Below are 25,347 nucleotides of genomic sequence, written 5' to 3' on the forward strand. Positions count from 1 at the left end.
TCTCTTGATTGGGGGTTGGGGATTTAGCTCAGTGGTAGAGCGCTTGCCTAGGAAGCGCAAGGCCCTGGGTTCGGTCCCCAGCTCCGGAAAAAAAAAATCTCTTGATTGATTGGCTTTTAAAAAAAAGTACAGTCAGGAAGGTAAAGTAATTTCTTTTTTTTTTTTTTTTTTCCCCCGGAGCTGGGGATCGAACCCAGGGCCTTGTGCTTCCTAGGCAAGCACTCTACCACTGAGCTAAATCCCCAACCCCGGTAAAGTAATTTCAAGCCCTTATGTTATAGTCTATCTTCAGAAAGCTTGATGTTTATGAAAACTAGGTTAATGGTGTTTTTAAAAGCAATCGTGACATGCTTAGGGGCTGGTCTTTGCAGGGTTTTCTAGTAGTGTCTTGGTTAATTTCCTCAGTATTCATTAGATGGAGCCAACAGTTCCTGGTACTTTTTTTTTTTTTTTTTTTTTTTTTAATTTAGAACTACTTCAAAGCAGGAAGAAAGCCTCAGTTTTCCCTGCTCTGGGAGATCTCTTTGGGGCAGACATCCTCAAAACTTCCTCTTAGTGCTCCAAATAATCCCACTGAGCACTGCCTTGTCCCAAACTCTTCCGTGAAACCTGACAATCAAACACTCTAGGTCTGGGAATGTAGCTGAGCTGGCAGAGAGTCTGCCGAGCTCATGTAAGGCCCTGAACTGATTTTCAATACTCCATGGAACCATGGGTCTGTATGCAGTCCCAAGCACTCAGGAGGTGAACACAGGGAAAGGGGACACATTCAGTCACCCTAGGCTACAGTGAGTTTGAAGCCAGTCTATGATAACACAGACTCCTGTCTCAAAAGCTTCCTGTCCCTACTCTGCAAGCTACGACTTAAAGTTCATGAGCCTGTCATTAGTATTTCTGCTATTTTTAAAAAGGTAGATTGGCTAGGAAAGTTCAGAGGTCCTGTCACTGCCCTGTTGCTATAAGAGAATGGAACCACCTGGCACCTATTAGAACATGCTGCCATGTAGTAGGTCTGGGTGCTGTTTCTCTGGAAGTTGAGAGTTGTCTTCACTGTACTAGGTTATCAAGGTCTGGGGTAGCTTGCTTGGTAAGCTGTGGTGGAGACAATTGAGCTGCCACTAGGCTAAGTATGGTGAACTGCTTCATTAACAACCTCACCAATGAACTCTCCTCAAGCTTCATGTTTCTGGAGACTGATTTGGCTTGGCTGGGGTTTCATTCTAGGTCTTACTTCATGAAGGTGACTGCAGCTAAGTCATCTTTAAGGCTCACTCATCCACATGGCTGGGGCTGCTGATGCTGGCACTCTCAGCCCGGAAAGCCATACCTAGTGTTCTGTGTGCTCCCTCACAGCAGGGTAGCTGGACTCTGAAAGAAAGAGACAGAGACAGGACTGGCAGATGCCGCTTCCCCCCTCCCCCAGGGAGGGGGAGAGGGAGGGGAGGCAGCAGACAACTGAGTGAAGGAAGGAGGGAGGAAGGGAGGGAGGGAGAGAAGGAGGAAGGGAGGGAGCTGGGTTGGTCACATCACCAACTGTATCCCATTTGTTAGAATTCAGTTCAGCCTGTATTCAAGAGGAGAGCAGTCAAATGGCACTCCTCAATGAGCGATGTATCAAAGGATTTGTGGGGGTTCTCCACAGCTGTATATAAACTGGAAGGACGATCTCTCAGACTTTGTCCTAGTTTCTGTAACAAAAATAAGAAAGCAACTTACCTCACAGGTTTTGGGGAAGATTAAATAAAATTGTACCCAGTACTCAAAATATGTTAGCTTAAACCATTGTCATGTCTACTAGAGACCAAACATGCTGGTTACATCAGTGATGCTAGAATTCTAAGTAGATCAGTTTGTAGAGGAGGGTCTTGGTGGCCTCTGAGAAATCACCAAGGCCTTTGGTTCTTGTGCTTGTGGGACGGAGTGACTATATAAGGTTTGAAATCTTTGATTCATCTGCTTTCAGTGACAGTATCCAGATATAGGTCAGTGCACTTAAACCTTGTCCCATTTATGGTAATTTATTTCATTATAGGACAAAGTCATTAAATTCATGAGTAATAATTACTGTGTCTGCCGTGCTTAACACCCCAGCCATGTAATCCTCACCTCATCCCATGAGTAAGTTTGATGAACACCCTTACCTCTTCCAGGAACAAGTCAGACCCAGGGTCATGTGGCTTGTCCTGAATCCCAGTGTGACGAGGACAGCTGGAGAGAGAAGCTGAGAGTCCCGAGTCTTTAGACCCTCTACCATAGCCAAATGACTGCCAGTCATAGCTCAGTTCACATTGATATATTCAATATGTATGTCAGTGACAGACAATAAAAGCCTCGCACGACAGGCCATTTTCTCTTTCATTAAATTGGCATTTTGTGATATGTTTGGGCACCCAAATTTTGACCTAGGAGAGGAGGCAATGTGGAGAAGGAATATTCTCTTTGCTGGGGTTCGCGCCCAGTCTCTTGCAGTTGTCCGGCTCTGCATCTTTGGGCTGCAGTTCGAGGATCATGCAGTGACCAAGGTGAAGGGCTAGCGCGCTTCCCTGAGTGTCCCCGCCCGCCGGGTGCTCACCGGGGGGCGCTGTGCGGCCTGCGCCTGGCTGAACGGCGGCCAGGGAGCGAGGGGCGCGTCCGGGCGGCAAGGTCGCCGCCCCCGCCGGGAGAGGGGAGTGGCCGTGCCGCCGCCGCGCCTCAAGCCAGCGCACTCGGAGCCCAGCCGGCGGACGCGGTGTGGCTGCACAGGACGCACGGTCGGCTGAGCGGCGCCGGATCCCTGGCAAAACTGTGGCACGAACCCCGCATCGGGTCGGACCCGCGTTCCCCAGGCGCCGGCCAGCGAGCAGCACGCGGAGGCGGAGCGGCAGAGCGGTTGCCGGGCGAGGTACGCTGCGCTCCCCCGTGCCGGCTCCCTTCCCGCCTGTGCCTTTGTGCGCGCGGCCCCAGGCTCAGCCGCAGCCTGTAATCCCTGGTCATCAGCTCCTGGGGCGCTCTTGTGGGGCGCGGCGGCGCTCCACTGTGAACCCACGCGTATTCCCACTCGTGCTCCCACGCGTGCTCGAGGTCGTTGAGGGTGATCGCGGCCGCGTGTGGCTTCGGGGGTGGCAGGAGGGGGAGGGGGCTTGCAAACTAAGTTGCTCTCTCACTTTGTGATATTGGCTTCCCCCATATGGGCGCTGGGGAACCCTGCTTCCCGCGGGCCCACTCGCACCCCCCTCCATTCCTCTGGCCCACTGGAGTTTCCTGGCCCCGGGTTCTGTGGAAGGACAAGCTTATGGCTTCCTGTGGGAAGGAGAAGCGGAGGTGGAACAATGGGGCGTCCTGGGGAGTGGGGTTCAGGTGCGGTGTGCCCCGGCCGCGTCGCACCCTGAGGGGCTCCGGGACCCGATGGATCGCCCTACGAGTGCAGCTGCGCTCCGCTCCTTTGTTCCGCCACAGCGGAGGGGGCTGCCCCGGGTCCCGTTTCCTGCCCGGGATGGGATTGATTCACAGTCCCAAGGCAAAGGGAAGGGGGCGGGGCTCGAATGGAAACCAGATTGGGAACGGGAGCCCTGGAGGGTGGCTGGGCAGGGTGGAGCGCTGGGGAGGGGGTGATGAGAGTGCGTTGGAGTTAATTACAAACACAACCTTCTGCCTAAAGGCCTGTGGCGTTTATTTGCGGTGCTTTGTTCATACTACGGCCTAGCTCTAATTGGTGCAGCAAGTTCTGTTTTTCCTTGAAGTTCTAGGCTCTGACTATGGGAGTTTTCTGAAAGCAGATCTTGTTATTTATAATGGACGAAGAGGGTTTTGTTTTTTTGTTTTTGTTTTTGTTTTGTTTCTGAACTATTTTTCGAAATGAATCAGGATATATGTGTGCGTGTGTATCTGTGGATTTCACTGTGGCTCGGATAGGCTGACAAAAAACCAAAACCAAACTAAAAACCAAAAAACTTTTTTTTTTTGAGACATGGTTTATTCCCTGGTTGACCTGAAGCTCAGAGATCCCACCTGCTTTTACCCTCTGAACGCTGGGACTAAAGGTGTGCACTACCACACCCAGCTAGGTGTGGGCAGAGCCATTTTGACAAAATAGTTTTCCCCATTACCATACTGTGCAGTTAGGATGCTTTTCCAAGAACTTTTGGGGCCTGGGAAGCACCAGGAAGTCGGATTGCTAAATACAGGAATAAGAATGATGTAACACTGAATTGAGGATTCTTTTTCATTGGTCCCAGAAGAAAAAACCCACCCGACACTCATTGTGGGTTTGGGTTTTTATACTGGAGCCATGGCTTCAAGTGTTCTGGGCTTTCCGCTGGGCCTACTGGAGTAAGAGAGAGAACGTTGCCTGACACTGAATATTTCTCTCTCTCTGTTTTTAGGAGTAAAATTGAGTGTAGTATGTCAGGTGTTTGTTAAAGAGACCCAGTCCTAGATTGGAATCAAGAATTCTGGAAGGTTAATCTGATCTTGGGAGTGGAAGCAAGCCTTGGGGGTCAAGCTATGGGTGTTTCTGAACAAGGGATTCCAATCAAGACTGGGAAGGAGGCTGACATTTCCAGGCACTGATAGTTATGCCTGTGGGACTCTGATGGAAGAGACCCAAAGTCCAGTGCAGGTTAGAATTACTGTGGTGATAACTTACAGCTTTCTGGCTGGGACCAGTGCTTCCTTTTGGAAAGCTGAAGGGCCACCGTGAAACCACCATTTTGGCTGTTTGCTGTCAAGAGGAATCAACGCCGAAAGCCTTTTAACCTTAGAAGGCGAGTTGGGAGCTCGCTCTGGGGAAAATGTTTTGTGCCCACTAAGTGGTAATGGAAAGAACTGCGCAGGCTCCTGCTGAGGGCTGGTGAGGGGATGTGGTCACGCTTCCAAGCCAGGCTGTAGAGGAGTGGAACGTGTCCTCAAAAGCCATCTCGACGTGAGGTTGGAGTGGGACAGTGCCCAAGTGTCAAGTTCTTTGCCATTACAGCTGCCTGGCCATGGACGTCTTTCATTGTTAGCCTCCTGATCTAGGCTTTTCATTCACTCGAGCTGTTTTGTTAAGCGAGCTTCATTTGGAGTCTGCCCAAGTGCTCTTTGGTCCATACATTGACAAAATATATAAAGTGTTAGGGCATTCGGGGATCATGAATGGGAGACTCCCTAAATAGCTGGTTTCTGGCCTCCGGCTGTCCCAGTGGTTGGGGGATTGTGTGCTAAGCCTGGCAACAGGCTGCATCCCCTCTGGGATGAGTCATCACTTTGTCAAGTCTGGAGTTTAAGGCTGACTTTCCCTACACAGCTATGAAAAGCCACATGAACGGACCAACTTCATTGGGGAAGGGTGTGGGCTGCGAGTGGGACGGGCATTTGTGGAAGAAGGGAACTGTACTGTCCTTGGCATCTATTGTATGTCCTTGCTTGTACCACTTGATTTGCTTTGGGCGAGGTTTGTCTTCCTCCTGATCCACCGTTTTCAATAGCTAGGCATTTACATTTTAATTAAATAGGCCAGCGTCAATGATAGTTACCATTTAGTAGGTTTATTATGTGTACAAGTTCATAGGCACCGTCACTATATTAGTCTTTAATAAAACAACTTGGCCAAAGGTCTCAGTTGGCCCAGGCTGGCCTAGAATTCACGCTGCTGCTTTAGATCGCTTTTGAAGTCTTTCTGCCTCTTCTCCTACCCCCAGGGCTAGCTTTATAGGCATAAACCACCATGCCCAGTTAAACTTTTTTTTTTTGGCTTTTGTTTTGAGACAGGTCTTACTTTTAGAAATCACTATAAATCCTGCTCTGGCTGTTAACTCAAGGTAATCCTCCTGCTCCGGCCTCCGAAGTGCTGAGGTTGTAGGTGTGAGCCAGTGCTCCTTCCTTAGTACTCTGCCTCTTGTATTATACGTGTGCAGCATCCAGTAAGGGATAGAAATGGAGTCCGAGCGCTCAGTTCTAACATCAATGTTCTAACTAAACACTGTACAATTGCTGTGTATCATTAATCCCAGTTATCTGGAGGCAGAGGCAGACAGCGAGTTCGAGACCAGCCTGGACTACTGAGCTCCAGGGCTATGTGGAGATACTGTGTCTCAAACAACAAGCAAGCAAACAAACAAGCAGAATCTTGTAAATAATCATGATTTGCCTATTTACTTCATCAGCTTTTTGCAGGTTCTAAATCACTTTCATGTGCATTATAGTTGATCCTTCCTAAAGCCACTGCAGAATAGCTTTGGAAGACCGGATTACTGGCATCACTACTTTAAAATGGCAATTTTGAAAAGTTTATAAGCATACTTAAAAAAAAAACCCACTAGGGTCATATGTAGGCCAGGCTAGCCCAGAACTCACTATGTAGCTGAGGATGACCCTGAACTTGTTTTCCTGCTTCCCACTACTTCACTTGGTTGTCAGAGGCTTTGGAGACTCAGGATCCTGCACGGTGGGCAAGCTCTCCCAGGGACTGCAGCTCCAGCTCCCTTTATTGGTGTTTTCCGAGGCTGGCCTGGCATTCGCCATCCTTACATCCCTTGAACAGTGGGCGTATGCTACCACACCCAGTTTACATAAGCTTCATCGAAACAACTTCATTTAGGGGACTGCCATTTGAAATTAAGTTCTTTTTAAAAAGCATTTCAGCTTGGTAGAATAGAAGTTGACTTTATATAGAATTAACACATTTTCTATTTCTTGAAGTCCGTTTTGGCTCTTTTTCTCTTAAGGTCTCTGAGAACACTGCACTTTGCTCCTCCTCAGCTAAGATCCAGAAGGAATGTGTTGCAGAGAGGAAATGGGACATCAGAGCTGGAAACACAGGCAGCAAGCAGGCTGAGGATTTTCCCAGCACACGCTTCCAGTGCTGGCAGGAGCTCTTTACAGAAGACATTCTTCCGTAGGGAAGTGTCAAGGGTCTTCCTTCACTGGATCCTCTGAGATCATCACATTACTGAGCTCTGTGGGAACGCACATTCCTCATGATTTGTGTACTTAGTCCTTCCCTACTGGGAAGTGAACTAGTTTAGACATCAATATAAAAGGGGAACAGAGGTGACCTGTATCCCTGGGCTGGAACAGAGAGCAGTACTGGGCAGAAGGATCAGACATTGGCCCAAGAGTAATCCCTGAGTACAGGATGGGATTTGTATTGAATTATTTATCGAGTTCTCATAATGCTCCTGGGCAGGTTAAAAAAAAAATCACACCCCTTCACTTATAACATGAACGCACACACGAACACACGCACACACACACAGACACGTATGCATGCATACATATTATTTCCTACGATAAGAATTTAGAGACTGTAAATTGTGCCTTAAGTTGCCTAAGTCTAGGGTACTATCGGGTCTCCAGGGTCAGTGGCATACCAACGACTTTGGTCTCTTACGTCCTGAATTCTCCAAGACAGGCAGTGTGTTCTCGCTTGTGAGCACCTTCCTACACACCAGTACTGAAGCAGTGCTTGGGGGATGGGGAGGAAGGTGCTCAGCAGACTTCCTTACAGAGTTGGTCGCCCTTGACAGTTTTGAGGCACCTCCTTCGTCAGTTCGTACCATCAAGTACCCCGTTGATGTGAGTGTGAGACCCTGTATCGGACACCTTTCAAAAGCAATAAAGGAAATTGACTGTGTCCCCAAGGACAGTGTAGCGGGGCAGATGGATTTGCCTAGAGAGTGGAGGTTTGCTGAGATGAAGAAAATGGCTGTGACAGCTGTGGCGATCAAGGCCAAGGCGACACCTGCTGCCCCGGGAGAGGCTGGAAATAAACAAGCGAGGAGAGTGTGGGAAGAGAGTGAGGAAGTGCCGCACAGGTGCCCGCTTCATCCTTGGCTTCGTTTCCATCAACTAGGAGAGGATTCAGGCCCTGGACCCTGAGATCCAAATCCTAAAATCTGTGTGAGAAGGGGCGAGCAACAGGTGGGTCCCTGTCAGGTCTTAGCTCCAGCGTCCTTTTGTCCTGAGTTCACTGGGACTGCCAGTTCCCCACTCCCTCAGGTATATTTGTGGTTTAAAGGCCTTGCTGAGCCAGAAACGTTCATCAAGGAGGGATGTTTCTATCTTAGTCCCTTTTCCTATTGCCGTGTTAAAATACCTTGACAAAAAGAGGAACTCGTTCATTTTGGCTCACGCTTCAAGGTACTGTTGGTCTTAGCTGGGACATCAGGGCCACGGGCGCTCCAGGCAGCTGGATATATTTTTCCCACAGTCAAGGGTCAGAGGGCAGAGAAAGCCTGCTCTGCTGCTGGTCTCACATTTCCCATTTAGGCAGCCCAGGATCCCAGCCAGAGAGTGACCCACAGTGGATGGGGTCTTTTCACCTCAGCACAATTAAGGTAATCCCCACAGAGAGACCCAGGGGCCCATCTCCCTGGTAATTCTAGATTTTTGTCAAGTCAATACTAACCATCACCTTCCTAGTTCAGGTTATGCTACCGGCCATTCGGGATGTACCTGATTTATTGTCATTGTTGATGCATTCATGAGTAATTATGTGGTATGGTTTTTTCCCCTTCCACCTTTACATGGGTTCCAGGGATCAAACTTAGGTCATAGTGCTTGTGTCTCAAGCACTTTTACCAGCTGAACTATCTCAGTGGCCTCAGGCCACTTGCAAGGATTTAGTTTTGAGGGTTTTGAGGGAGCACCCACTTTGGAGAGAGAATCCTTCTTCCTTGCTTACATGGTCATCTAGAGTCAGGCCTCCTGCATGTGCCCTGGCTGGCCCAAAGCTGGGAAAATGGTTTGCTTTCTCTCACTTTATCCAATATTTCTGAATTGTGTGCTTAGCTCCCCAGTCCTGATTTTTATCCCCAGACTTGGTTCTGAGAAGCCAGACCCTGGCTGGTGATCTTTCTTGTCAGTTCCCCAAAGCCCACAGCCCCACATCTCTTGTTGTGAGAGTTGGGTGCTGTCTAGGAGTTTCCTGTGAGCTCAGCTGGCCTCTGGCCATCAGTGTAGGTGGGAGCAGTACGCTGTAGTCATAGTGAGTACAGGGTAATGCGGCGTGAAACGGTGTGGCAGAGGTTGAGAGAGAGCACTTTGAGCAGACTCAGGGAGAAGGGGCTTAGTAGAATTTATATAGTCTTCCAAGAAAGGCAGTTTTAGAAATGAGAAGCCAGAGAGAAGAGAAACTTGGCATTCTTCCTTAGCAGCACGGCACTTGACAGACACATCGGGCATCTGTCTTTCCTTCTCGCACAGACAAGCCTAAGAGGACACCAAGTCTGGGTTTTCCAGTGGCATTAGGTGCCCTGAAATTTTGGAGATGGCTAAATTTTGCCATTAATATGAAAATAAAATTTAGGGGTTTTGTTTTTCTTTTTTCTTTTTTTTTTTTGTTTTTAAACTTATTTGAAAAGAGAATTTGAAAGAGATTATATTTTGTCCTTCATGCTGGAGGAATGTATGTAACTGCCACATAGATTTCCCATGAAAACATAATAAAAATATTGGGGCTGTGGTATCTATAGGTAGAGTCCTTGCCTAGTATTAGATCCCCTCTGAGTTTAATCTGTAGGACTGGGTGGTGGTGGTGGGGCAGACCTTGAACTTGTGATTCTTTTGACAGTGGCTCAAGTCCTGGGTTTACCCAGCCTAAGAATTCAACATTCTTTTTGTTTTGTTTTGTTTGTTTTTTGAGGCAGAATCTCTGTGTAGCCCTGGATGTCCTGGAACTCACTCTGTAGACCAGGCTGGCCTTAAACTCAGAGATCTGCCTGCCTTTGCCTCTGGGATGCTGGGATTAAAATCATGTGTCACCATTTCCTAGTGTAGAATTCAGTATCTTTTAGAAAGCTAAATTGAAAGAAAATGGAAGAAATTATTAGTTACTGGTCTTATGTTTATGTGTCAGGGACCTATTGTGCTCCTTCCCTAGTTTTATGAAGAATTTTCAAGCACTGAGACCTAAAAACAACCACATGTGCGCGCGCGCGCACACACACACACACACACACACACACACACACACACACGCACACACTCACACTCACACACGCACACGCGCACACACACCACACACACACACACACACACATGCACACGGCCACACACACTCACACACACACACACACACACACGCACGCACACGCGCACACACACTCTCACACACACACTGAACACAGATGCACACATACGTGCACACCCTCCCCCCCCCCAGAGAGCTGATTTCGAGGTTCCTATTGCCTCTCTTTCCCTTTAAATTCTGTACTATTCTCCCCTGAAGAGTTATTTGCCGTGTTCAGATAGGAAACATGCTTGCTTCTTAACTGATCATTTTTTTTCCCCTTGAAAGTACTTCAAAAGAATTGCCAATGTTCATTCATTTTAGAGCCAGAGCCCGGCTGCCTTGAGGAATAGCTTAATTTTCCTAACATTGGGTTTGTGCCAGTTTGCATTGCTAGCTGTATTTTTCAGTCCTCACGTAATCCACTTACATTTGAAGTAGGGGAACCATAGTTAAGAATGAGCACGTGACACGGTGAGGCACGTAGGAAAATGTTCTCATTGCCCGAGGTCTCCAGGGTGTGGAGAAGTATTCATAGAAACATGCGGATTGCCACCATGGGTTGGGACTGGAGGCTTCCTCCTTTGTGTTCTGTGACATTTGGAGAAGGAAGGGCAGTGTGATTTTTCATGCAAGTTTTATAAAGGTCCAAGAGGGTCTTGGATGTCCATATGAAGGCAGTTTTTTTAAAAACCTTCCGGCCTAGTGAAGGTAACCTTTACTTGTTTATTTTTATCTTATAAGCTATATGTTTCTTACTTTCCTTAAAGACAGAACTTGTATAGTTGGTATTTTGATTTTGAATACCCAACTTCTGGAAAGATGCAGTTGAAAGGATGCTGCCCGCACTCGAGACGGGGCCAGGCAGTTAGTGCTGGGAGCCCTTGGTTGTTTTCCTTCCTGTGGAGATAGCTCACTGTCCCCCAAACCCATCTAAATCTGGGCTTGACTTGGCTGTTTTTATTAAGAAAGTATCATTATTACCCCACTGCTGTTTTCTGCAACCCTTTATCCACCTAGGCCATTGCTGAATTCAACTCACATTCTCTGTTCGAACCTGACACCTCTCCTTTATTCTGTTTGGACTTTTAAAAGTATTTGCCCAGATTAGCTTGTTCCACAAAAAGAGCAGTAGACTGGGAAAAATGTCGCTCATAAGTTACATAAAACGGGTTCCTTGGCCAATGTTGCTACTGCTTCATTTGAATCGCTTCCTTTGAAATAAGTTCCCTTGCAGGATGACCTCCTGGCCTTTGTGGATGTGTACAGTGAAGTCCTGAGAAGGAGCTGTGGCTGCCACATATCCCATCTGATGCCTCTGACCCTCTTGAGGAATCGGTTTCTACTAACTCTGCTGATGTCACTGCATTGCACATTTTCTTTTTTTTTTTTTCAGTTACTACTGTACTTTATTGTGTTCAACCAAATCACCATGTTACAAAAATAGCAAGCTGCCATAATAAAAAATAAGGCTCCTCTATCCAGCACCAGATAGCATCATTTTACTTTCAAGCCTAGAAATTGCACACCTGTATATAAACCAACCGAAGATGAGGATTGAGAGTTCATCTTGGTGGATTTTTCCTTTGATGAATATGAAGTGTCCTTCCTTATCTTTTTTGATGACTTTTAATTGAAAATTGATTTTATTTGATATTAGAATGGCTACTCCAGCTTGCTTCTTCTGACCATTTGCATGGAAAGTTGTTTTCCAGCCTTTCACTCTGAGGTAGTGTCTGTCTTTGTCTCTGAGGTGTGTTTCCTGTAGGCAGCAGAATGCAGGGTCCTCGTTGCGTATCCAGTTTGTTAATCTATGTCTTTTTATTGGGGAGTTGAGGCCATTGATGTTGAGAGATATTAAGGAATAGTGATTATTGCTTCCTGTTATATTCATATTTGGATGTGAGGTTATGTTTGTGTGCTTTTCTTCTCTTTGTTTTGTTGCCAAGACGATTAGTTTCTTGCTTCTTCTAGGGTATAGCTTGCCTCCTTATGTTGGGCTTTACCCTTTATTATCCTTTGTAGTGCTGGATTTGTAGAAAGATATTGTGTAAATTTGGTTTTGTCATGGAATATCTTGGTTTCTCCATCTATGTTAATTGAGAGTTTTGCAGGATACAGTAACCTGGGCTGGCATTTGTGTTCTCTTAGGGTCTGTATGACATCTGTCCAGGATCTTCTGGCCTTCATAGTTTCTGGCGAAAAGTCTGGTGTGATTCTGATAGGTCTGCCTTTATATGTTACTTGACCCTTTTCCCTTACTGCTTTTAATATTCTTTCTTTATTTTGTGCGTTTGGTGTTTTGACTATTATGTGACGGGAGGTGTTTCTTTTCTGGTCCAATCTATTTGGAGTTCTGTAGGCTTCTTGTATGCCTATGGGTATCTCTTTTTTTAGGTTAGGGAAGTTTTCTTCTATGATTTTGTTGAAGATATTTACTGGTCCTTTGAGCTGGGAGTCTTCACTCTCTTCTATACCTATTATCCTTAGGTTTGATCTTCTCATTGAGTCCTGAATTTCCTGTATGTTTTGGACCAGTAACTTTTTCTGCTTTACATTATCTTTGACAGTTGAGTCAATGATTTCTATGGAATCTTCTGCTCCCGAGATTCTCTCTTCCATCTCTTGAATTCTGTTGGTGAAGCTTGTATCTACAGCTCCTTGTCTTTTCTTTTGATTTTCTATGTCCAGGGTTGTTTCCATGTGTTCTTTCTTGATTGCTTCTATTTCCATTTTTAATTCCTTCAACTGTTTGATTGTGTTTTCCTGGAATTCTTTCAGGGATTTTTGTGTCTCCTCTCTATGGGTTTCTACTTGTTTATTTATGTTTTCCTGGAATTCTTTCAGGCATTTTTGCGATTCCTCTCTGTAGGCTTCTACTTGTTCTCTAAGGGAGTTCTCCACGTCTTTCTTGAAGTCCTCCAGCATCATGATCAAATACGATTTTGAAACTAGATCTTGCTTTTCTGGTGTGTTTGGATATTCCATGTTTATTTTGGTGGGAGAATTGGGCTCCGATGATGCCATGTAGTCTTGGTTTCTGTTGCTTGGGTTCCTGGGCTTGCCTCTTGCCATCAGATTATCTCTAGTGTTACTTTGTTCTGCTATTTCTGACAGTGGCTAGACTGTCCTATAAGCCTGTGTGTCAGGAGTGCTGTAGACCTGTTTTCCTGTTTTCTTTCAGCCAGTTATGGGGACAGAGTGTTCTGCTTTCGGGCGTGTAGTTTTTCCTCTCTACAGGTCTTCAGCTGTTCCTGTGGGCCTGTGTCTTGAGTTCACCAGGCAGGTTTCTTGCAGGGGAAAAGTTGGTCCTACCTGTGGTTCCAAGGCTCAAGTTTGCTCGTGGGGTACTGCCTAAGTCCTCTCCGCGACGGCAGCAACCGGGAAGATCTGCGCTGCTCTTTCCGGGAGCCTCCGTGCACCAGGGTTCCAGATTGCGTTTTGTGTTTTCCTCTGGCGTCTGGATGTGCGCAGAGTGCAGTCTCTTCTGGTTTCCCAGGCGTGTCTGCCTCTCTGAAGGTTTAGCTCTCCCTCCCACGGGATTTGGGTGCAGAGAACTGTTTATCAGGTCTGTTTCCTTCAGGTTCTGGTGGTGTCTCAGGCAGGGGTCCTGCTGCTCCTGGGCCCTCCCCTACGGGAACCCAGAGGCCTTATACAGTTGCCTCTTGGGCCAGGGATGTGGGTAGAGGTGGGCAGTGTTGGTGGTCTCCTCCGCTCTGCAGCCTCAGGAGTGCCAACCTGATCAGGCGGTGAGGTCTCTCTCCCATGGGGTATGGGAGCAGAGAGCTGCCGCGGGCCGGGATCCGCGGGTGTGGGACTTCCGGTAAACACCTGCATTGCACATTTTCAAAGCTATGGCTCTCTGACTCTGCTGAGAATATGTTCTGTATGAACTGCATGTGCTTCACCCTTTTAACTTCATAATGCTCCTTTTTTTCCTCTCTCTCTCTCTCTCTCTCTCTCTTTCTCTCTCTTCTCTGCCCCTCCCTTCCTTTCTTTAGACACACATATCCCACCCCAACACACACACGCACACACACACATATCCCACCCCAACACACACACACACACACACACACACACACACACACACACTACACTTTCTATGTTGCCCTGGGTAGCCTTGAACTCACAGACATCTGCTGCCTGCCTTTGGGATTAAAGATGTGTGTGACCACACCCAGCTACCACACTCAGCTTTTTTTTATTTTTTAAAACAAAACAAAATAAAACTGCTTGTTTCTTGCAAGTGCCCCATCTACCAAACACATTTACGAGTATTCAGTTCTTCCCCCCATTTTCTTTACCAGTTTCCCGCCCCAGATTCATGGTGCTCTTGTTCGTCTGAGTTTACAGTGCTCCCTGGTTGAACCTAACAGAAGAGAACATATTCGAAGCGATAATATGGTAAAAAATAGCGCTAAACATCATCTAGTGCAGTCACTGGATTCACAGCATTTTCCGTAATCGTGTCAGCCCGTGTGCCACATGAAACTGCAAGTTTGCGTTGTCTCTGCTCAGGTTAACGTGTGCGTGTGTTCTCCAACCTCGCTATGAGCTCCCCACGCCCACCTCGCTCCACCCTCAGTTTTAAATTACTGGAGTTACCTGCATCTCAATAGAAATTCAGGGAGAATAGATAGTTTTATAGTTTCAAGGCTTCTGGCCACAGACCTGATAAACCTCTCTGTTTACTTAGGTTTTTTTTTTTTACAGCCTTCCAGTGAAATTTAATGCGTACTTCATGTGTGAAAGTCTTTCTCATCTTTTGTTAGATTTTCTGGGGTGATTTGGCTCTCGTGGTCAGTGTTTAGTACCTTTGTGATCGCTGTTTCTGGTGTATCAAGAGGAATGGACTTTGCGTTTGTTCATTAGATGGCTCTTGGTTGATTTAAATGTTGATGCCATCTGTACTTGCTATGGGAAGCGGAAGTCAGATGGGTTTCAGTGGAGCAGGAAGTAACTTGGGCATATGTTGGGAATGTCACAATTTTAAGTTTAAAAATGATATACTTTTAGAAGTAAGGAAAGGTGACTTTCAGTTATTTAAATGCATTCATTGATTTAGTTATTAAATATTTTGGATGCCTTCTATGTCACGGGTGCCATACAGAGTCCGAATGGTGACGGGAGAAGGTGTGGTTGTACTTCCATGGAAGAGATTGGTTGGAGAGAGGGATCCAGATCACCACATCTCTTTCCTCCTCTGCCTCTCTCCCCCTCTAGTCTATACAGACACACACACACACACACACACACACACACACACACACACACACGAGTGGAAACCAGGGAGACTCCTGAGGCCCGAGGTGGGGTACTCAGGTGCACGATGAGTCAAGGGGAGCATCAGTCATCATGGACTTAAGTCAGGCTATTACTTGTGGAACTAGTCAGCTAAGGTAAGCCAACTTACCTCTGGCAATGTGCCCTTCTCTCCCAAACAAAGCTGCCTGAATAGAGAGAGGACTGTCTCTGTGGTGGAATAGACACCCTCCTTCCAGGTTTTCTGCCACCCATGCTTTTACTTCAGACAGCCCCCATGGCTTATGTCACGGACTGTTTGAATTTATGATGGTGTGAAAGCAATATGCATTCAGTGGGAACTGTATTTCGGCGTTTGATCCCCCCCCCCACCCGAGGCTAACAATATGGGCAGCAGACGAGAGTACTACTAAAACGTGCAGTAGCCTGCAGTGCCCTGCATTGCTGTGCTGTGAGGTTCCCAAGGCCGAGGAGAGTAAATGCAGTTTCAGCTCAGGGTATTTCAGCTTATTTTGGGTGACTAAGCTCCATCATTAGTTGAATATTTACTGCTGCTACCCTTGCCACTGCCTACTGCTTCTGTGGGGCATCCGAACATCCAGGGAAGTGGCTGTCTTTGCTTAGATGTCAGGTTTGCTCCCAAGAGTAGGGTGGGTGGAGTGGGGAGAATGACCTGGATTCCCCAAGGTCCTTGCACCCTGCTCACCTGTCAGTACAGCTCTGTTTGGTCAAGGCTTTGCACTTGGGGCAACTCATCTGAGCTTTAGTCGTGAGAAGCAGTGTGGTGTGCTGGTGCAGGGCTCCAATAAGCATTGGCTTTGAACATTGACTTTTGTGTTTAGTGTTGCTAGCCCGTGTCTGTGCTTTACTGTTGAGTCTGTGTCTGCCTGTTTCCTCATCTGCAAAATGTGAGTAATAACAGACTCTTCTCTGGGCTGTAGGAGGAATTCTGTGAGGAATGTGCACGCACGCACATGTGTGGTGCCAGCCCAAAGCAAGAACTCTATGTTAGTTCCTATTGTTTAGTCTTTTTGAGAATGGATCCTGAGGTCACTCCTCCCTGGGATATTCAGGTCTGTTTGAATCCATGCCATGTGTATAATTTATGACTAACAGAGACCTTGACATACTTCTTGGACAGGTAAGTAGGAAGAAAAATGGCACAGGAAAAAAATGTTGGCAATGATCGTTGGGACAATAGAGCAACAACGCTTGTATTGTTATCCCTCTCACTGGTTTTTCCCTGAGCACTGATTATAATACAACTACTGGAAAAAGAAGAGGCCATGCTAGCCTTTACTCAGATGCTGCTGCTGTGTGGTGAGGGAGAGCCAAAGGATTGATTGACAGCCTGGTGCTGGCAGCTTTCACTGGTGGAGCCGCTTTCCTGGTGTATTTAAGTTGCAGAAATGCAACAGTGTGTTCAACTGTGTTCCGCAGAGGCCCCCAAAGTTAGCAGATGGGCTGTGTGCATTGGGAGTTGCTTCTCGTGTTATTTCCTTCTTTGTCTTTGTGTTCCCTGAAGGCTCCCAGTCGCCCCCCACCCCCCACTCCATTGCTCCCTTCTGTTTCATCTCCCCTTAGATCCCTCTCCTCTTAATCCCACCTTTCTTCTTCCTTTGCTGTCCTGCAGGGCTGAAGGGCTCAAGGAGAAAGTTTGATCTTTTACTACCTGGTAAAATACTTTGTACCTTCTAAATCAAGTGGCCTAGAATCAGCAAGAGAAGTTATGAATTAAGTACGCCTAAGGTTCCAAAAATACCTAGAGCCTTCCATGCAGGATTGGGTTCTGAGAGGGGTGGCCAGTGGCATGCTGGGCTTGACTTTTTCTCTTTGCCTATTTATTACTTGGGGTTCTTCAGCATTGCCGCCATTGTGCATGTATCAGAAAATTTGAACTTTTCCAGACTAGTAGACTAGAATTCTGGAAAATTACCCAATGCATTTTCACAAGGGAACCATGCCAATCTGATAAGTTTCCTCAAAAGCTCATTGCTTTTCATTTCTCTCATGGAGGAGACTTCTCAAGCTTTCCAGCCTTCCTTGTGCTTCTCCCCTTCTGTAATTGTGCGTGGAGACGCGGTCTTTCCCGAGAAGTTTATTTACAGGAATTGATAGTTAAGTAGTTTGAAAGTAATCCCGTTGGGCCCGCTAGGGTACCTGGGGAACAGCAGCGCTGCCTGACATCAGGGGACAGTTGCTTACTTGAGGTGGGCATTTAAATAAACAGAATTACAGCCTGTTTCTAAAAACCTTGTTCTGTAGTCTGTTTTTCATGCAGTAGTTCAATGTAACAAATTATTTACCTTAGTTCTCTGTCTTAGGAAGTCTTGCAACTACAGCAGTATCCGGGTCGATAGTGTGATCTCAACTAGGACTTGTTGCTTTTCAGAAGCCTTCACAGCGGTTCTTTCAGTCTGTTTGAGCATGGTGGCGGATGCAGGGGTGTCTGTCTGTCAGTGACCCTTGGTGGGGGTTGTAGAGCCACGTGGAGTTGGCATGACCTTGCAGGATGATTTTCTGTAGTCTGATTCTGCGGTGTCAGGTTCAAGCTGGGTGTGGCAGAGGTAAGGCCTGAGCTTTTAGGAAACCCAGGAACATCGTGGATTTGGTCTTAACGCCGGGCCTGTCTTGGCCGTTAGAAAACAAGACCCAGGTGTAGGGAGGGTGTTGGAGGCTAGTTGTACAGTTTGGTGGCTCCTGGAGCGACCTGTTTTGTATCCGATGGCCATGGAGTATGGTTCCTCACTAGGTCCCTGTTGCACAGTCTGTGGCCAGTGGTTACCTGGTTCACCTTCGCCTTCTGTGGGATCTATTGGCCAGTGGTTACCTGGTTCACCTTCGCCTCCTGTGGGATCTATTCCACCTTAACGGTTGTTTTCAGCCCCAGCTTGTGTCTGGTGAGTTTTTCTTTCTAGAGCCGTCAACAGCCTTGGCTGGTGCTCCAGCTTTGCAGCTGTACATAGATTTATGTCCAGTTGGGTTCCTAGAAAGAATCAGTTTTGAGGGTCTCACACTGACAATTTAAAACTATTTGTGTGTGTGTGTGTGTGTGTGGTGTGTGTGTGTGTGTGTGTGTGTGTGTGTGTGTGTGTGTGAGAGAGAGAGAGAGAGAGAGAGAGAGAGAGAGAGAGAGAGAAATTGTATTGAGATTGTAGCAGATGTAGCAGGGAAACAGGATGTCAGTCGAAGAGATTTAGGAATTTAAGACTTCTCTAGTAAACTTCCAACTTGTCCACAAACCATTCATAGAATATGGGATTATTAGAACTCTTTAGGATATTTTTTATTAGAGGATAGTTTTTAAGAACATCTCACATAGAGTTTGGAAAGTAGAGTTAAAAAAGATACATATCAGAGATTATGACAGCACACACAAGCCAGACAAAAAAGTTGGGCCCTGAGAAGGGAACTGGAACACAAAGGCCCACCCCCAACCTGCCCCGCCCCCAGCCTGCCCGCCCCTAGACAAGTCGCCATTTATAATTGGTACCTGCTGGGAAAGAGAAACCAGTTTTCTCCAATGAAACGGAATATCAACCAGCCACACTCCAGGGCAGGCCCTATGCCCATGACTAGTTGGCAAACACAAAACAGACTGACCGACTTTCTTTCTTTTTTTTTGATTTTTTTTTCTTTTTAAATTTTGTTTTGATTTTCATTTTCTGGTTTGGTTTTGCTTTTTGAGAGAGAAAGAACATAAAGGTAGATGAGAGGGAGGTAGGGATGATTTGGGATCAATAGAGTGGTGGAGTGTTTTTCTACCATTCGGGAAACCCTGTGTTTTATGCCCAGCACTGCATAAAGGTAGGCATGGAGTTCATCCTGCCCATATACCCAGCACTTAGGGGCAGAGTGAGGATCAGGAGTTCACAGTCATCATTGAACCTGATCTTGAATTTGTTTTGTTTTGTTTTTTAAAGTCACACTACCTTAAAATGAAAACTAGTCATTTCTGAATAAAACTTTCTAACCTTGTGTGACCTTGTATGTTTATTTTTTTTTTACAATGGCTCTTTTTTTTTTTTTTTCCCGGAGCTGGGGACCGAACCCAGGGCCTTGTGCTTGCTAGGCAAGCGCTCTACCACTGAGCTAAATCCCCAACCCCGTATGTTTATATTTAGAAATCCAATTGTTAATACGGAAGACATTTTCTGTATTGCTGCCTAGTTTTAATATGTTACATTGAGTTGTCACTTAATTGAGCATGTTCATGCAGTGAGATGCTTTAATAAACGAAACACTGTGTGTTATGTGTAAGGATCATGTCTTTCACCTCAAACACTGACCGTTTCTTTGTGGTGGGAGTGCTGCACAGTTATTCAAATACATTTCATGACAGCATAGTATTCCATTGGGTGCTGTAATTTCTTTGGCACAGTCCTTTATTCTTGGATTACGTTGGTTTACTGTCATAAATAATACCGTGGGCTCTTAACTCTTGCTCTCTTCGATCTCTGTTCCTTCTCTCCCAATTCCCTTCCTCCCTATCTCTCCATGTGTTCATGACCGACCTCTCCTCCTCTCCCTCCTCCTCTTCTTCCTCCTCCCCCCGCACTCTGCCTTTCTCTGTCTCTATTCTCTCAACTCCTCTCCCCATGCCCTAATAAACTCTATTCCATACTATAAAAAAAAAAATAAATAATACCATGGATGACCTTTTGGTAACTATAACTTCTTCCAGATTTTGGATGATTTTTCTACCGATAGAGACCAAGTCTGAGAGGACTGCAAAAATTTTCATGAAGGTTGCCATCATGGGTTGGGTGGCCCGGATGGATGGGAGGGGTGGGAGAATTGGAACATAGTAAAACACTCGCTTCTGGCTTGCGTGATGTTCTCACAGACAGGTCTGCAGGGAGAGGTTCATTTTGGTTTGCATAGCTCATTCAGGCTGTGAGGAAATTTTCAACATATTGAATCGCTGGGCTGGAGCTTGTGCAGTAGTCAGGGCTTGGGATCCAGAAAAAAGCATCATGATGTCTAGGTGTGCTTCAAGCTGTAGATGTGTTTAGGATTAAGCCTTGGATACCTGACTAGAATGAAAAGAGAAGGTGGAGGACAGGACTCTAGGGAGCATTGCTTTGTGAGTAGAGGAAGGAGGAGTTATTAAGACAAGTAAGGCTAGTAGGACTAGTCATACAGTAGAAAGGGTGGTCATAAGGAGTGGGGTAATGGTGGGCCACACAGATACAGTGACAAACTTCGAGATGATTTCAAGGCTTGTGCGGGGGGTGGGGGGCTGGGACAGAGACAGAGATAGAGACAGAGTCAGAGACAGACAGACATGAGTTTCTAGGAGCATCAGTGCCTGTCCAAGGTGGACTGTTAGAAACCTGAAGAGACAGACAGTTGCTAGAAGGGGCTGTTGGATGTTGTGTCAGTTTTCTAAGGCTTCCATAACTAAATGCTACAGAACAGTTTAAACACTCATTCCCTCATAATCTGGAGGCTAGAAGTTAAAGACCAAAATGTCAGCAGGCTCCCCAAAGGTCTCTTCTACCGCCTTTTGAGTGGCTTACAGGTAACTGCCTTGTTTCTATTAGGTCATCCCTTGATCTGTCTTATCTGTCACCTCTACTTTCTAAAAAAGGTTTTGTTTTATGTGTATGGATGTTTGTTTGCATGTATGTCTGTGTACCATCTGTGGACCTGGTGCTCACAGAAGCCAGAAGAGGGCATTGGATCTCCTGGACCTGGATGTGAGCCATTCTCTAGGTGCTGGGAATCAAACCCAGGTCTTCCAGAAGAACAGACAGTGTTCTTAGCTGCTGAGACATCTCTCCAGTGTCTTGTGCCTTCTCGTAAGGGTCTACTCTAGTTCTCCCCTTTAACATGGAAGATCCTCTCTCCAAAGACATCACATTTTATGGTACTGGCACTGAGGGCTTTATGGTGTGAACCTCAAGGAGAGAAATGTGGCCATCGTACATGGACTGTGAACCAGTGACCCACCTGCCTCTCCCCTTGCCTATACCTCCATTCTGCTGACCATCTGGCCACTCTGTCTAGCTCTGGTCACTCTGGTAGTTCTGTTCATGCTTGATTCTTTCCTGGTTCTGTCGCTTTGCACCTTGGCCCTTTTCATGAACTCGATGTCATCTGTCTTGTCTCCTACTCTTCTTTAGTCACAACTCCACCTTTTGTGGCAAAATGTTCAGTGTCCAAGCCGTAAAAATTTACATCAGTTGAACTGTGGTAAATTATATTTGATGGTAGCATGGAGGGATCGTGGGACGCTGAGCTTTTGGCTTTTCTTACTGTGTCCCTCAGTTTAAAGGAAAAGCATGCTGGGAATATCACTTTAGTTCAAGGTTCAGTAAAAGTGTACATTTGAGTTTGCCTTGTGTTTCACAAGTTAATTCTTTTCCTCCAGAGTTTAGTTTTGAGTTCCTTTTCTTTTCAGGAGCCCACTTTAGTTAAAATTAGACTGAGTGGGTTGCAATCCCAGTAGAGTCTGGGGGCAGAATTATTTCAGTGGGTGTGTTATAACTGGTGTACATTCTCTCTCTCGTGTGTGTGTGTGTGTGTGTGTGTGTGTGTGTGTGTGTCTGTATCTGTGTCTGTGTCTGTGTCTGTGTATGCATGCGCATGCACACGTGTGTGTAATGCAAACAGACACATATAGACACACATACAGATACACACAGACATACACTCGAGACACGTATAGAAACACACACATATACAGACACATGAACACAGACACACACTCAGACACATACACACACGCAGAACACAGATACACAGATACACATTCAGACACAGACACATGAACATATAAGTACACATTCACATTCATGGCATGGAGGATTAAAGCTATGTAGAATTAAGATCCTATTTGATGCTGAGCTGGGCACACAGACATGCATATTAACAAAGGAATCAGGGTTCATGTGGGTGTAGACCATGAACATTTAGTTGTTTTGGGTTTTAATACGTATGTGTTCACATAGAAATGTGGGATTTCTGATGTATGTGAGTCTTAGACTGCTTCTCAGTACTGTAACAGAATAGCTGAGGCTGGGTAATTTACTTAAAAGCTGTATGTTAGCTCATCATTGTGGGAATCCAAGAACACACATCAGCATGTGCTGGACTTATGGCAGAAAATGGAAAGCATTTGGGACTGCATGGAAGGGAGAGGAACCAGATGAATGGTCCCGCTGCATAGTAACCCACCTTTTATAGGACTAAAGCCAGTCTTTGGAGAAGCACACTGGTCTCCTTTAATCACCTCTTTGTCTCCCAACAGCCCACCGACTCTCAACGTCGCTATATTGGGCAATTAAAACTTAACATGAAGGGTTGGGGATTTAGCTCAGCGGTAGAGCGCTTGCCTAGCAGGCGCAAGGCCCTGGGTTCGATCCCCAGCTCCGGAAAAAACTTAAAAAAAAAAAAAAAAACTTAACATGAATTTTGATTGGAGCACATCATACTCAAACAATGATTGTAGGGGGTTTTCTTTACCTAGTAGTCTATTGAAATACATTAATGTTATTTTTACATGAAAGGCCTTAGTTTTTTAAGAATTTGCCCAGCCTTAGGTATCTGAATTGAGTCCTCCTCTCCCCCCACCTCCCGGTGTAAGGAATTGAACCTCTGGCCCTCACACAGGATAGGTACATACTCTACTATTGAGCTAAAGATCATATTATTTTCAAGACATTGAGTGTTAGATCTGTGAGTGTGGAGCGGTCATAGATGGATTTACTATTTGTCTACTGAGAGCAGGGATGCCCACATTTTTCTGAGGTTCCTTATAGTCTTTTCTAGAGTGAAATTCTCTTCGAGGGCAATGTTTACCTCCGCTGGCAGTTTTAAAGATGTAAAATTTTGAAGCATGAAACTCAAATTTATTTTTCAATAGCTGCGTATGGGTTGATTCTCTGAATCTTTCAGAGCACAGCTACGGGATGACATGTGACCTTGTGCTCTTGACTGTATGCCCTGCTATGGCTTTGAAGAGTTACTATTGTGCCTTGGTGACTTGAGCACTCGTGACTATACATTTGCCACTGAGTAGATGCATCGGGATAGAGTTTTGAAAGGCCAGTTCCACTTTTAGCCAGATAACATGCTGACGCTTTATTCGTTAATTTCCAGGCCGCAGCTTTAGAAGGCAGTAGTACATGTGCCAGGCACAACCTATAATCCCAGAACTTGGGAGGTTGTGGTCAGCCTGGGCTACGTAGCGAATTGCAGGCCAAGTGGAACCACAGGAGACACTCTCTGGGCTGGGATGTGGGGGGTGTCAGGGGGTAGACTAGGGAGAGAGAGAGGAAGGCCTTCCAGTTTGACCAAGCTTGCTCCCTCTCATTGGTAAGTTTCCCAGATTTTAATTGTCTAATTTCTTCTGTGCAGTTTTTATTTCATCTCATTTGACTCAATCCAGTTCTTATTCCCAAGCCGCTAGACTGGAGCCACAGCTGGAGTCCCTGCTGCTTGATTGGGCTATGACCCCCCCACCCCCTCCCCTTAGTTAGAGCCTGTTTCCCCTTTGACCTCCCTGCTTTTATATAGTGTGCAAGCTGAGCAGCTACACCAAGGAGCCCTTGCTCTGTTAGTGTTTGTCACAGCTAACTCAGATGGTGAGCTAAACATTCTTTTTGCTGTCTAGGCTGTTGTTTAGATCTGAAATGTCTTCCCAAAGCCCATGTGTTAACCGCATGTCTGCCAGCCTGAGATTCTCGGGAGAGGTTTTTGGATGCCGTGAGGTGAACACAAATTTCTGCCATGATGTGCCACTCTAATCCAATAGCCAGAAGGCTAAGTGAACATGGACCAGATCCTCTGGAACTACTAGCCCAAATGAACCTTTTCTCCTTTTAAGTTGATCGCCTCAGGCATTTTGTTACAGCAACAGAAGGATGACCAACCCAGCTTCTGTATCTGTTCAGAGGCGCTCAGGTGGTTCTCCATTCCATGTATGCAGCATTTCCTCAGACTGAGACAGACCATCATGACGATTTGTCATAGTAATCCTGCGTGTGGACACAGTAGATGAGGCTCTGTCACGGTCCTCAGAGCTCTCCTGCTCCTGGCACTCAGACAGGTTTAAGTTCTTTAGGTGACTCCCAGCCTAGCCTCAGGATCCCTTTATTTTCTGTTGCGTTGCCTGCTAGGGCTGTACGTGGCTGTCCCCTGTTGCCATTTTACACAGTGGCTCTTTGCTAAATGCCTTTTACGCATAGCACTTTAAAGGGTCCTTCTCTGTGGTCCCATCCATGTCGTCTTTTGTCATCCGGGTCTTCCAGTCAAGTTTTACCCTTTCTCTGATCTGCCTGTGCCAGGCCAAGTGCTCTGCTGCTAATTACAAATATAAATCTACCCCCATACTCCTCACCTTTAGGTGAAGAGGCTGTGGCCTGCACACTGTTGATAGCAATTGTCCCAGACTGATTGCAAGCGCCTGGGAAGCGATGGATAGATTCTTGCTCCTCTGTTGTGCTCTGAGTAGGCTTAGGTGCTGGGTTAGAGCAGCAGTGCTCCACAGCAGACAGTCCAGTGCCGTTCATGCAGGCAGGCCCTGGGTGGATGGTCTGGCTGCCTCTGCCAGCCTGGCGTTGACCTACTTTCCTCTTATCTGTGTGCAAACTATTTGTTGTACTTAGTGTGTTCTTGCTGTCACAGCGAGTGTTTGTCTCTCCCTTTTGTATGGACCGAGTGCTAAAGTTCTGGTGATGTCTGTGTAACGCACGGAACAATGGCAGAAGAAAGTTGGTGAGCAGCTTTGTTGCTAACTGGGGGGACCTTATACTTACCTGTAGTTCAAAATGACTCTGATTTTTTCCTCAGTGTCTCTCTAACCACATATTATGAAACACGTAAAGGGTAGAACTGTACATTTTAAGGTTTTTAGCCTTTTAATTTCATGGTTCATAATCTCATGTATTTCGAAAATGCGTTTGGACCAAGTACCCATAAAGGAAGTGAACTTTTTTCCCCTTCTCAATTCGATGGTGCAGTTGTTTCACGGGGACACAGGTTGGATGGCTCTTTGCATGGGCAAGCTGGTGAAGGTGGATTTTTGTATAAAGTAATAGGTATGCTTTGTTCAAGGAGAAAGGTGTACGTGTGGCCCTTTTGCATGTGAGTGGCTACATTCGGGGGAA

General features: G+C 46.2%; 1 protein-coding gene and 1 long non-coding RNA gene across 10 annotated transcripts in view; one reads left to right on the forward strand and one right to left on the reverse strand.

Annotated features, from left to right (window-relative positions):
• Window positions 1–915: 915 nt before the first annotated feature.
• Window positions 916–2,547, reverse strand: LOC103690550 (uncharacterized). The gene is made up of 2 exons (XR_005489136.2): window positions 2,142–2,547; window positions 916–1,688 (listed from the first exon to the last, which is right to left on the reverse strand). It is a non-coding gene; the product is annotated as an uncharacterized LOC103690550 (long non-coding RNA).
• A 200-nt stretch (window positions 2,548–2,747) lies between these two features.
• Myo1b (myosin Ib) overlaps window positions 2,748–25,347 on the forward strand; it is a 162,277-nt gene continuing 139,677 nt past the window's right edge. For 5 of the 9 annotated variants that reach the window (XM_039082950.2, XM_063266575.1, XM_063266578.1 and 2 more), the window contains exon 1: window positions 2,748–2,881. The gene's annotated coding sequence lies outside the window, so the exon portion shown is untranslated. Of the gene's footprint in view, window positions 2,882–24,832; window positions 24,956–25,347 lie in introns of those variants that run through there. The other 4 variants (XM_063266574.1, XM_063266576.1, XM_063266577.1 and 1 more) reach the window with 2 other exon arrangements.

This window comes from Rattus norvegicus, chromosome 9 (genome assembly GCF_036323735.1).
Source record: "Rattus norvegicus strain BN/NHsdMcwi chromosome 9, GRCr8, whole genome shotgun sequence".
Classification (NCBI taxonomy): Eukaryota; Metazoa; Chordata; class Mammalia; order Rodentia; family Muridae; genus Rattus; species Rattus norvegicus.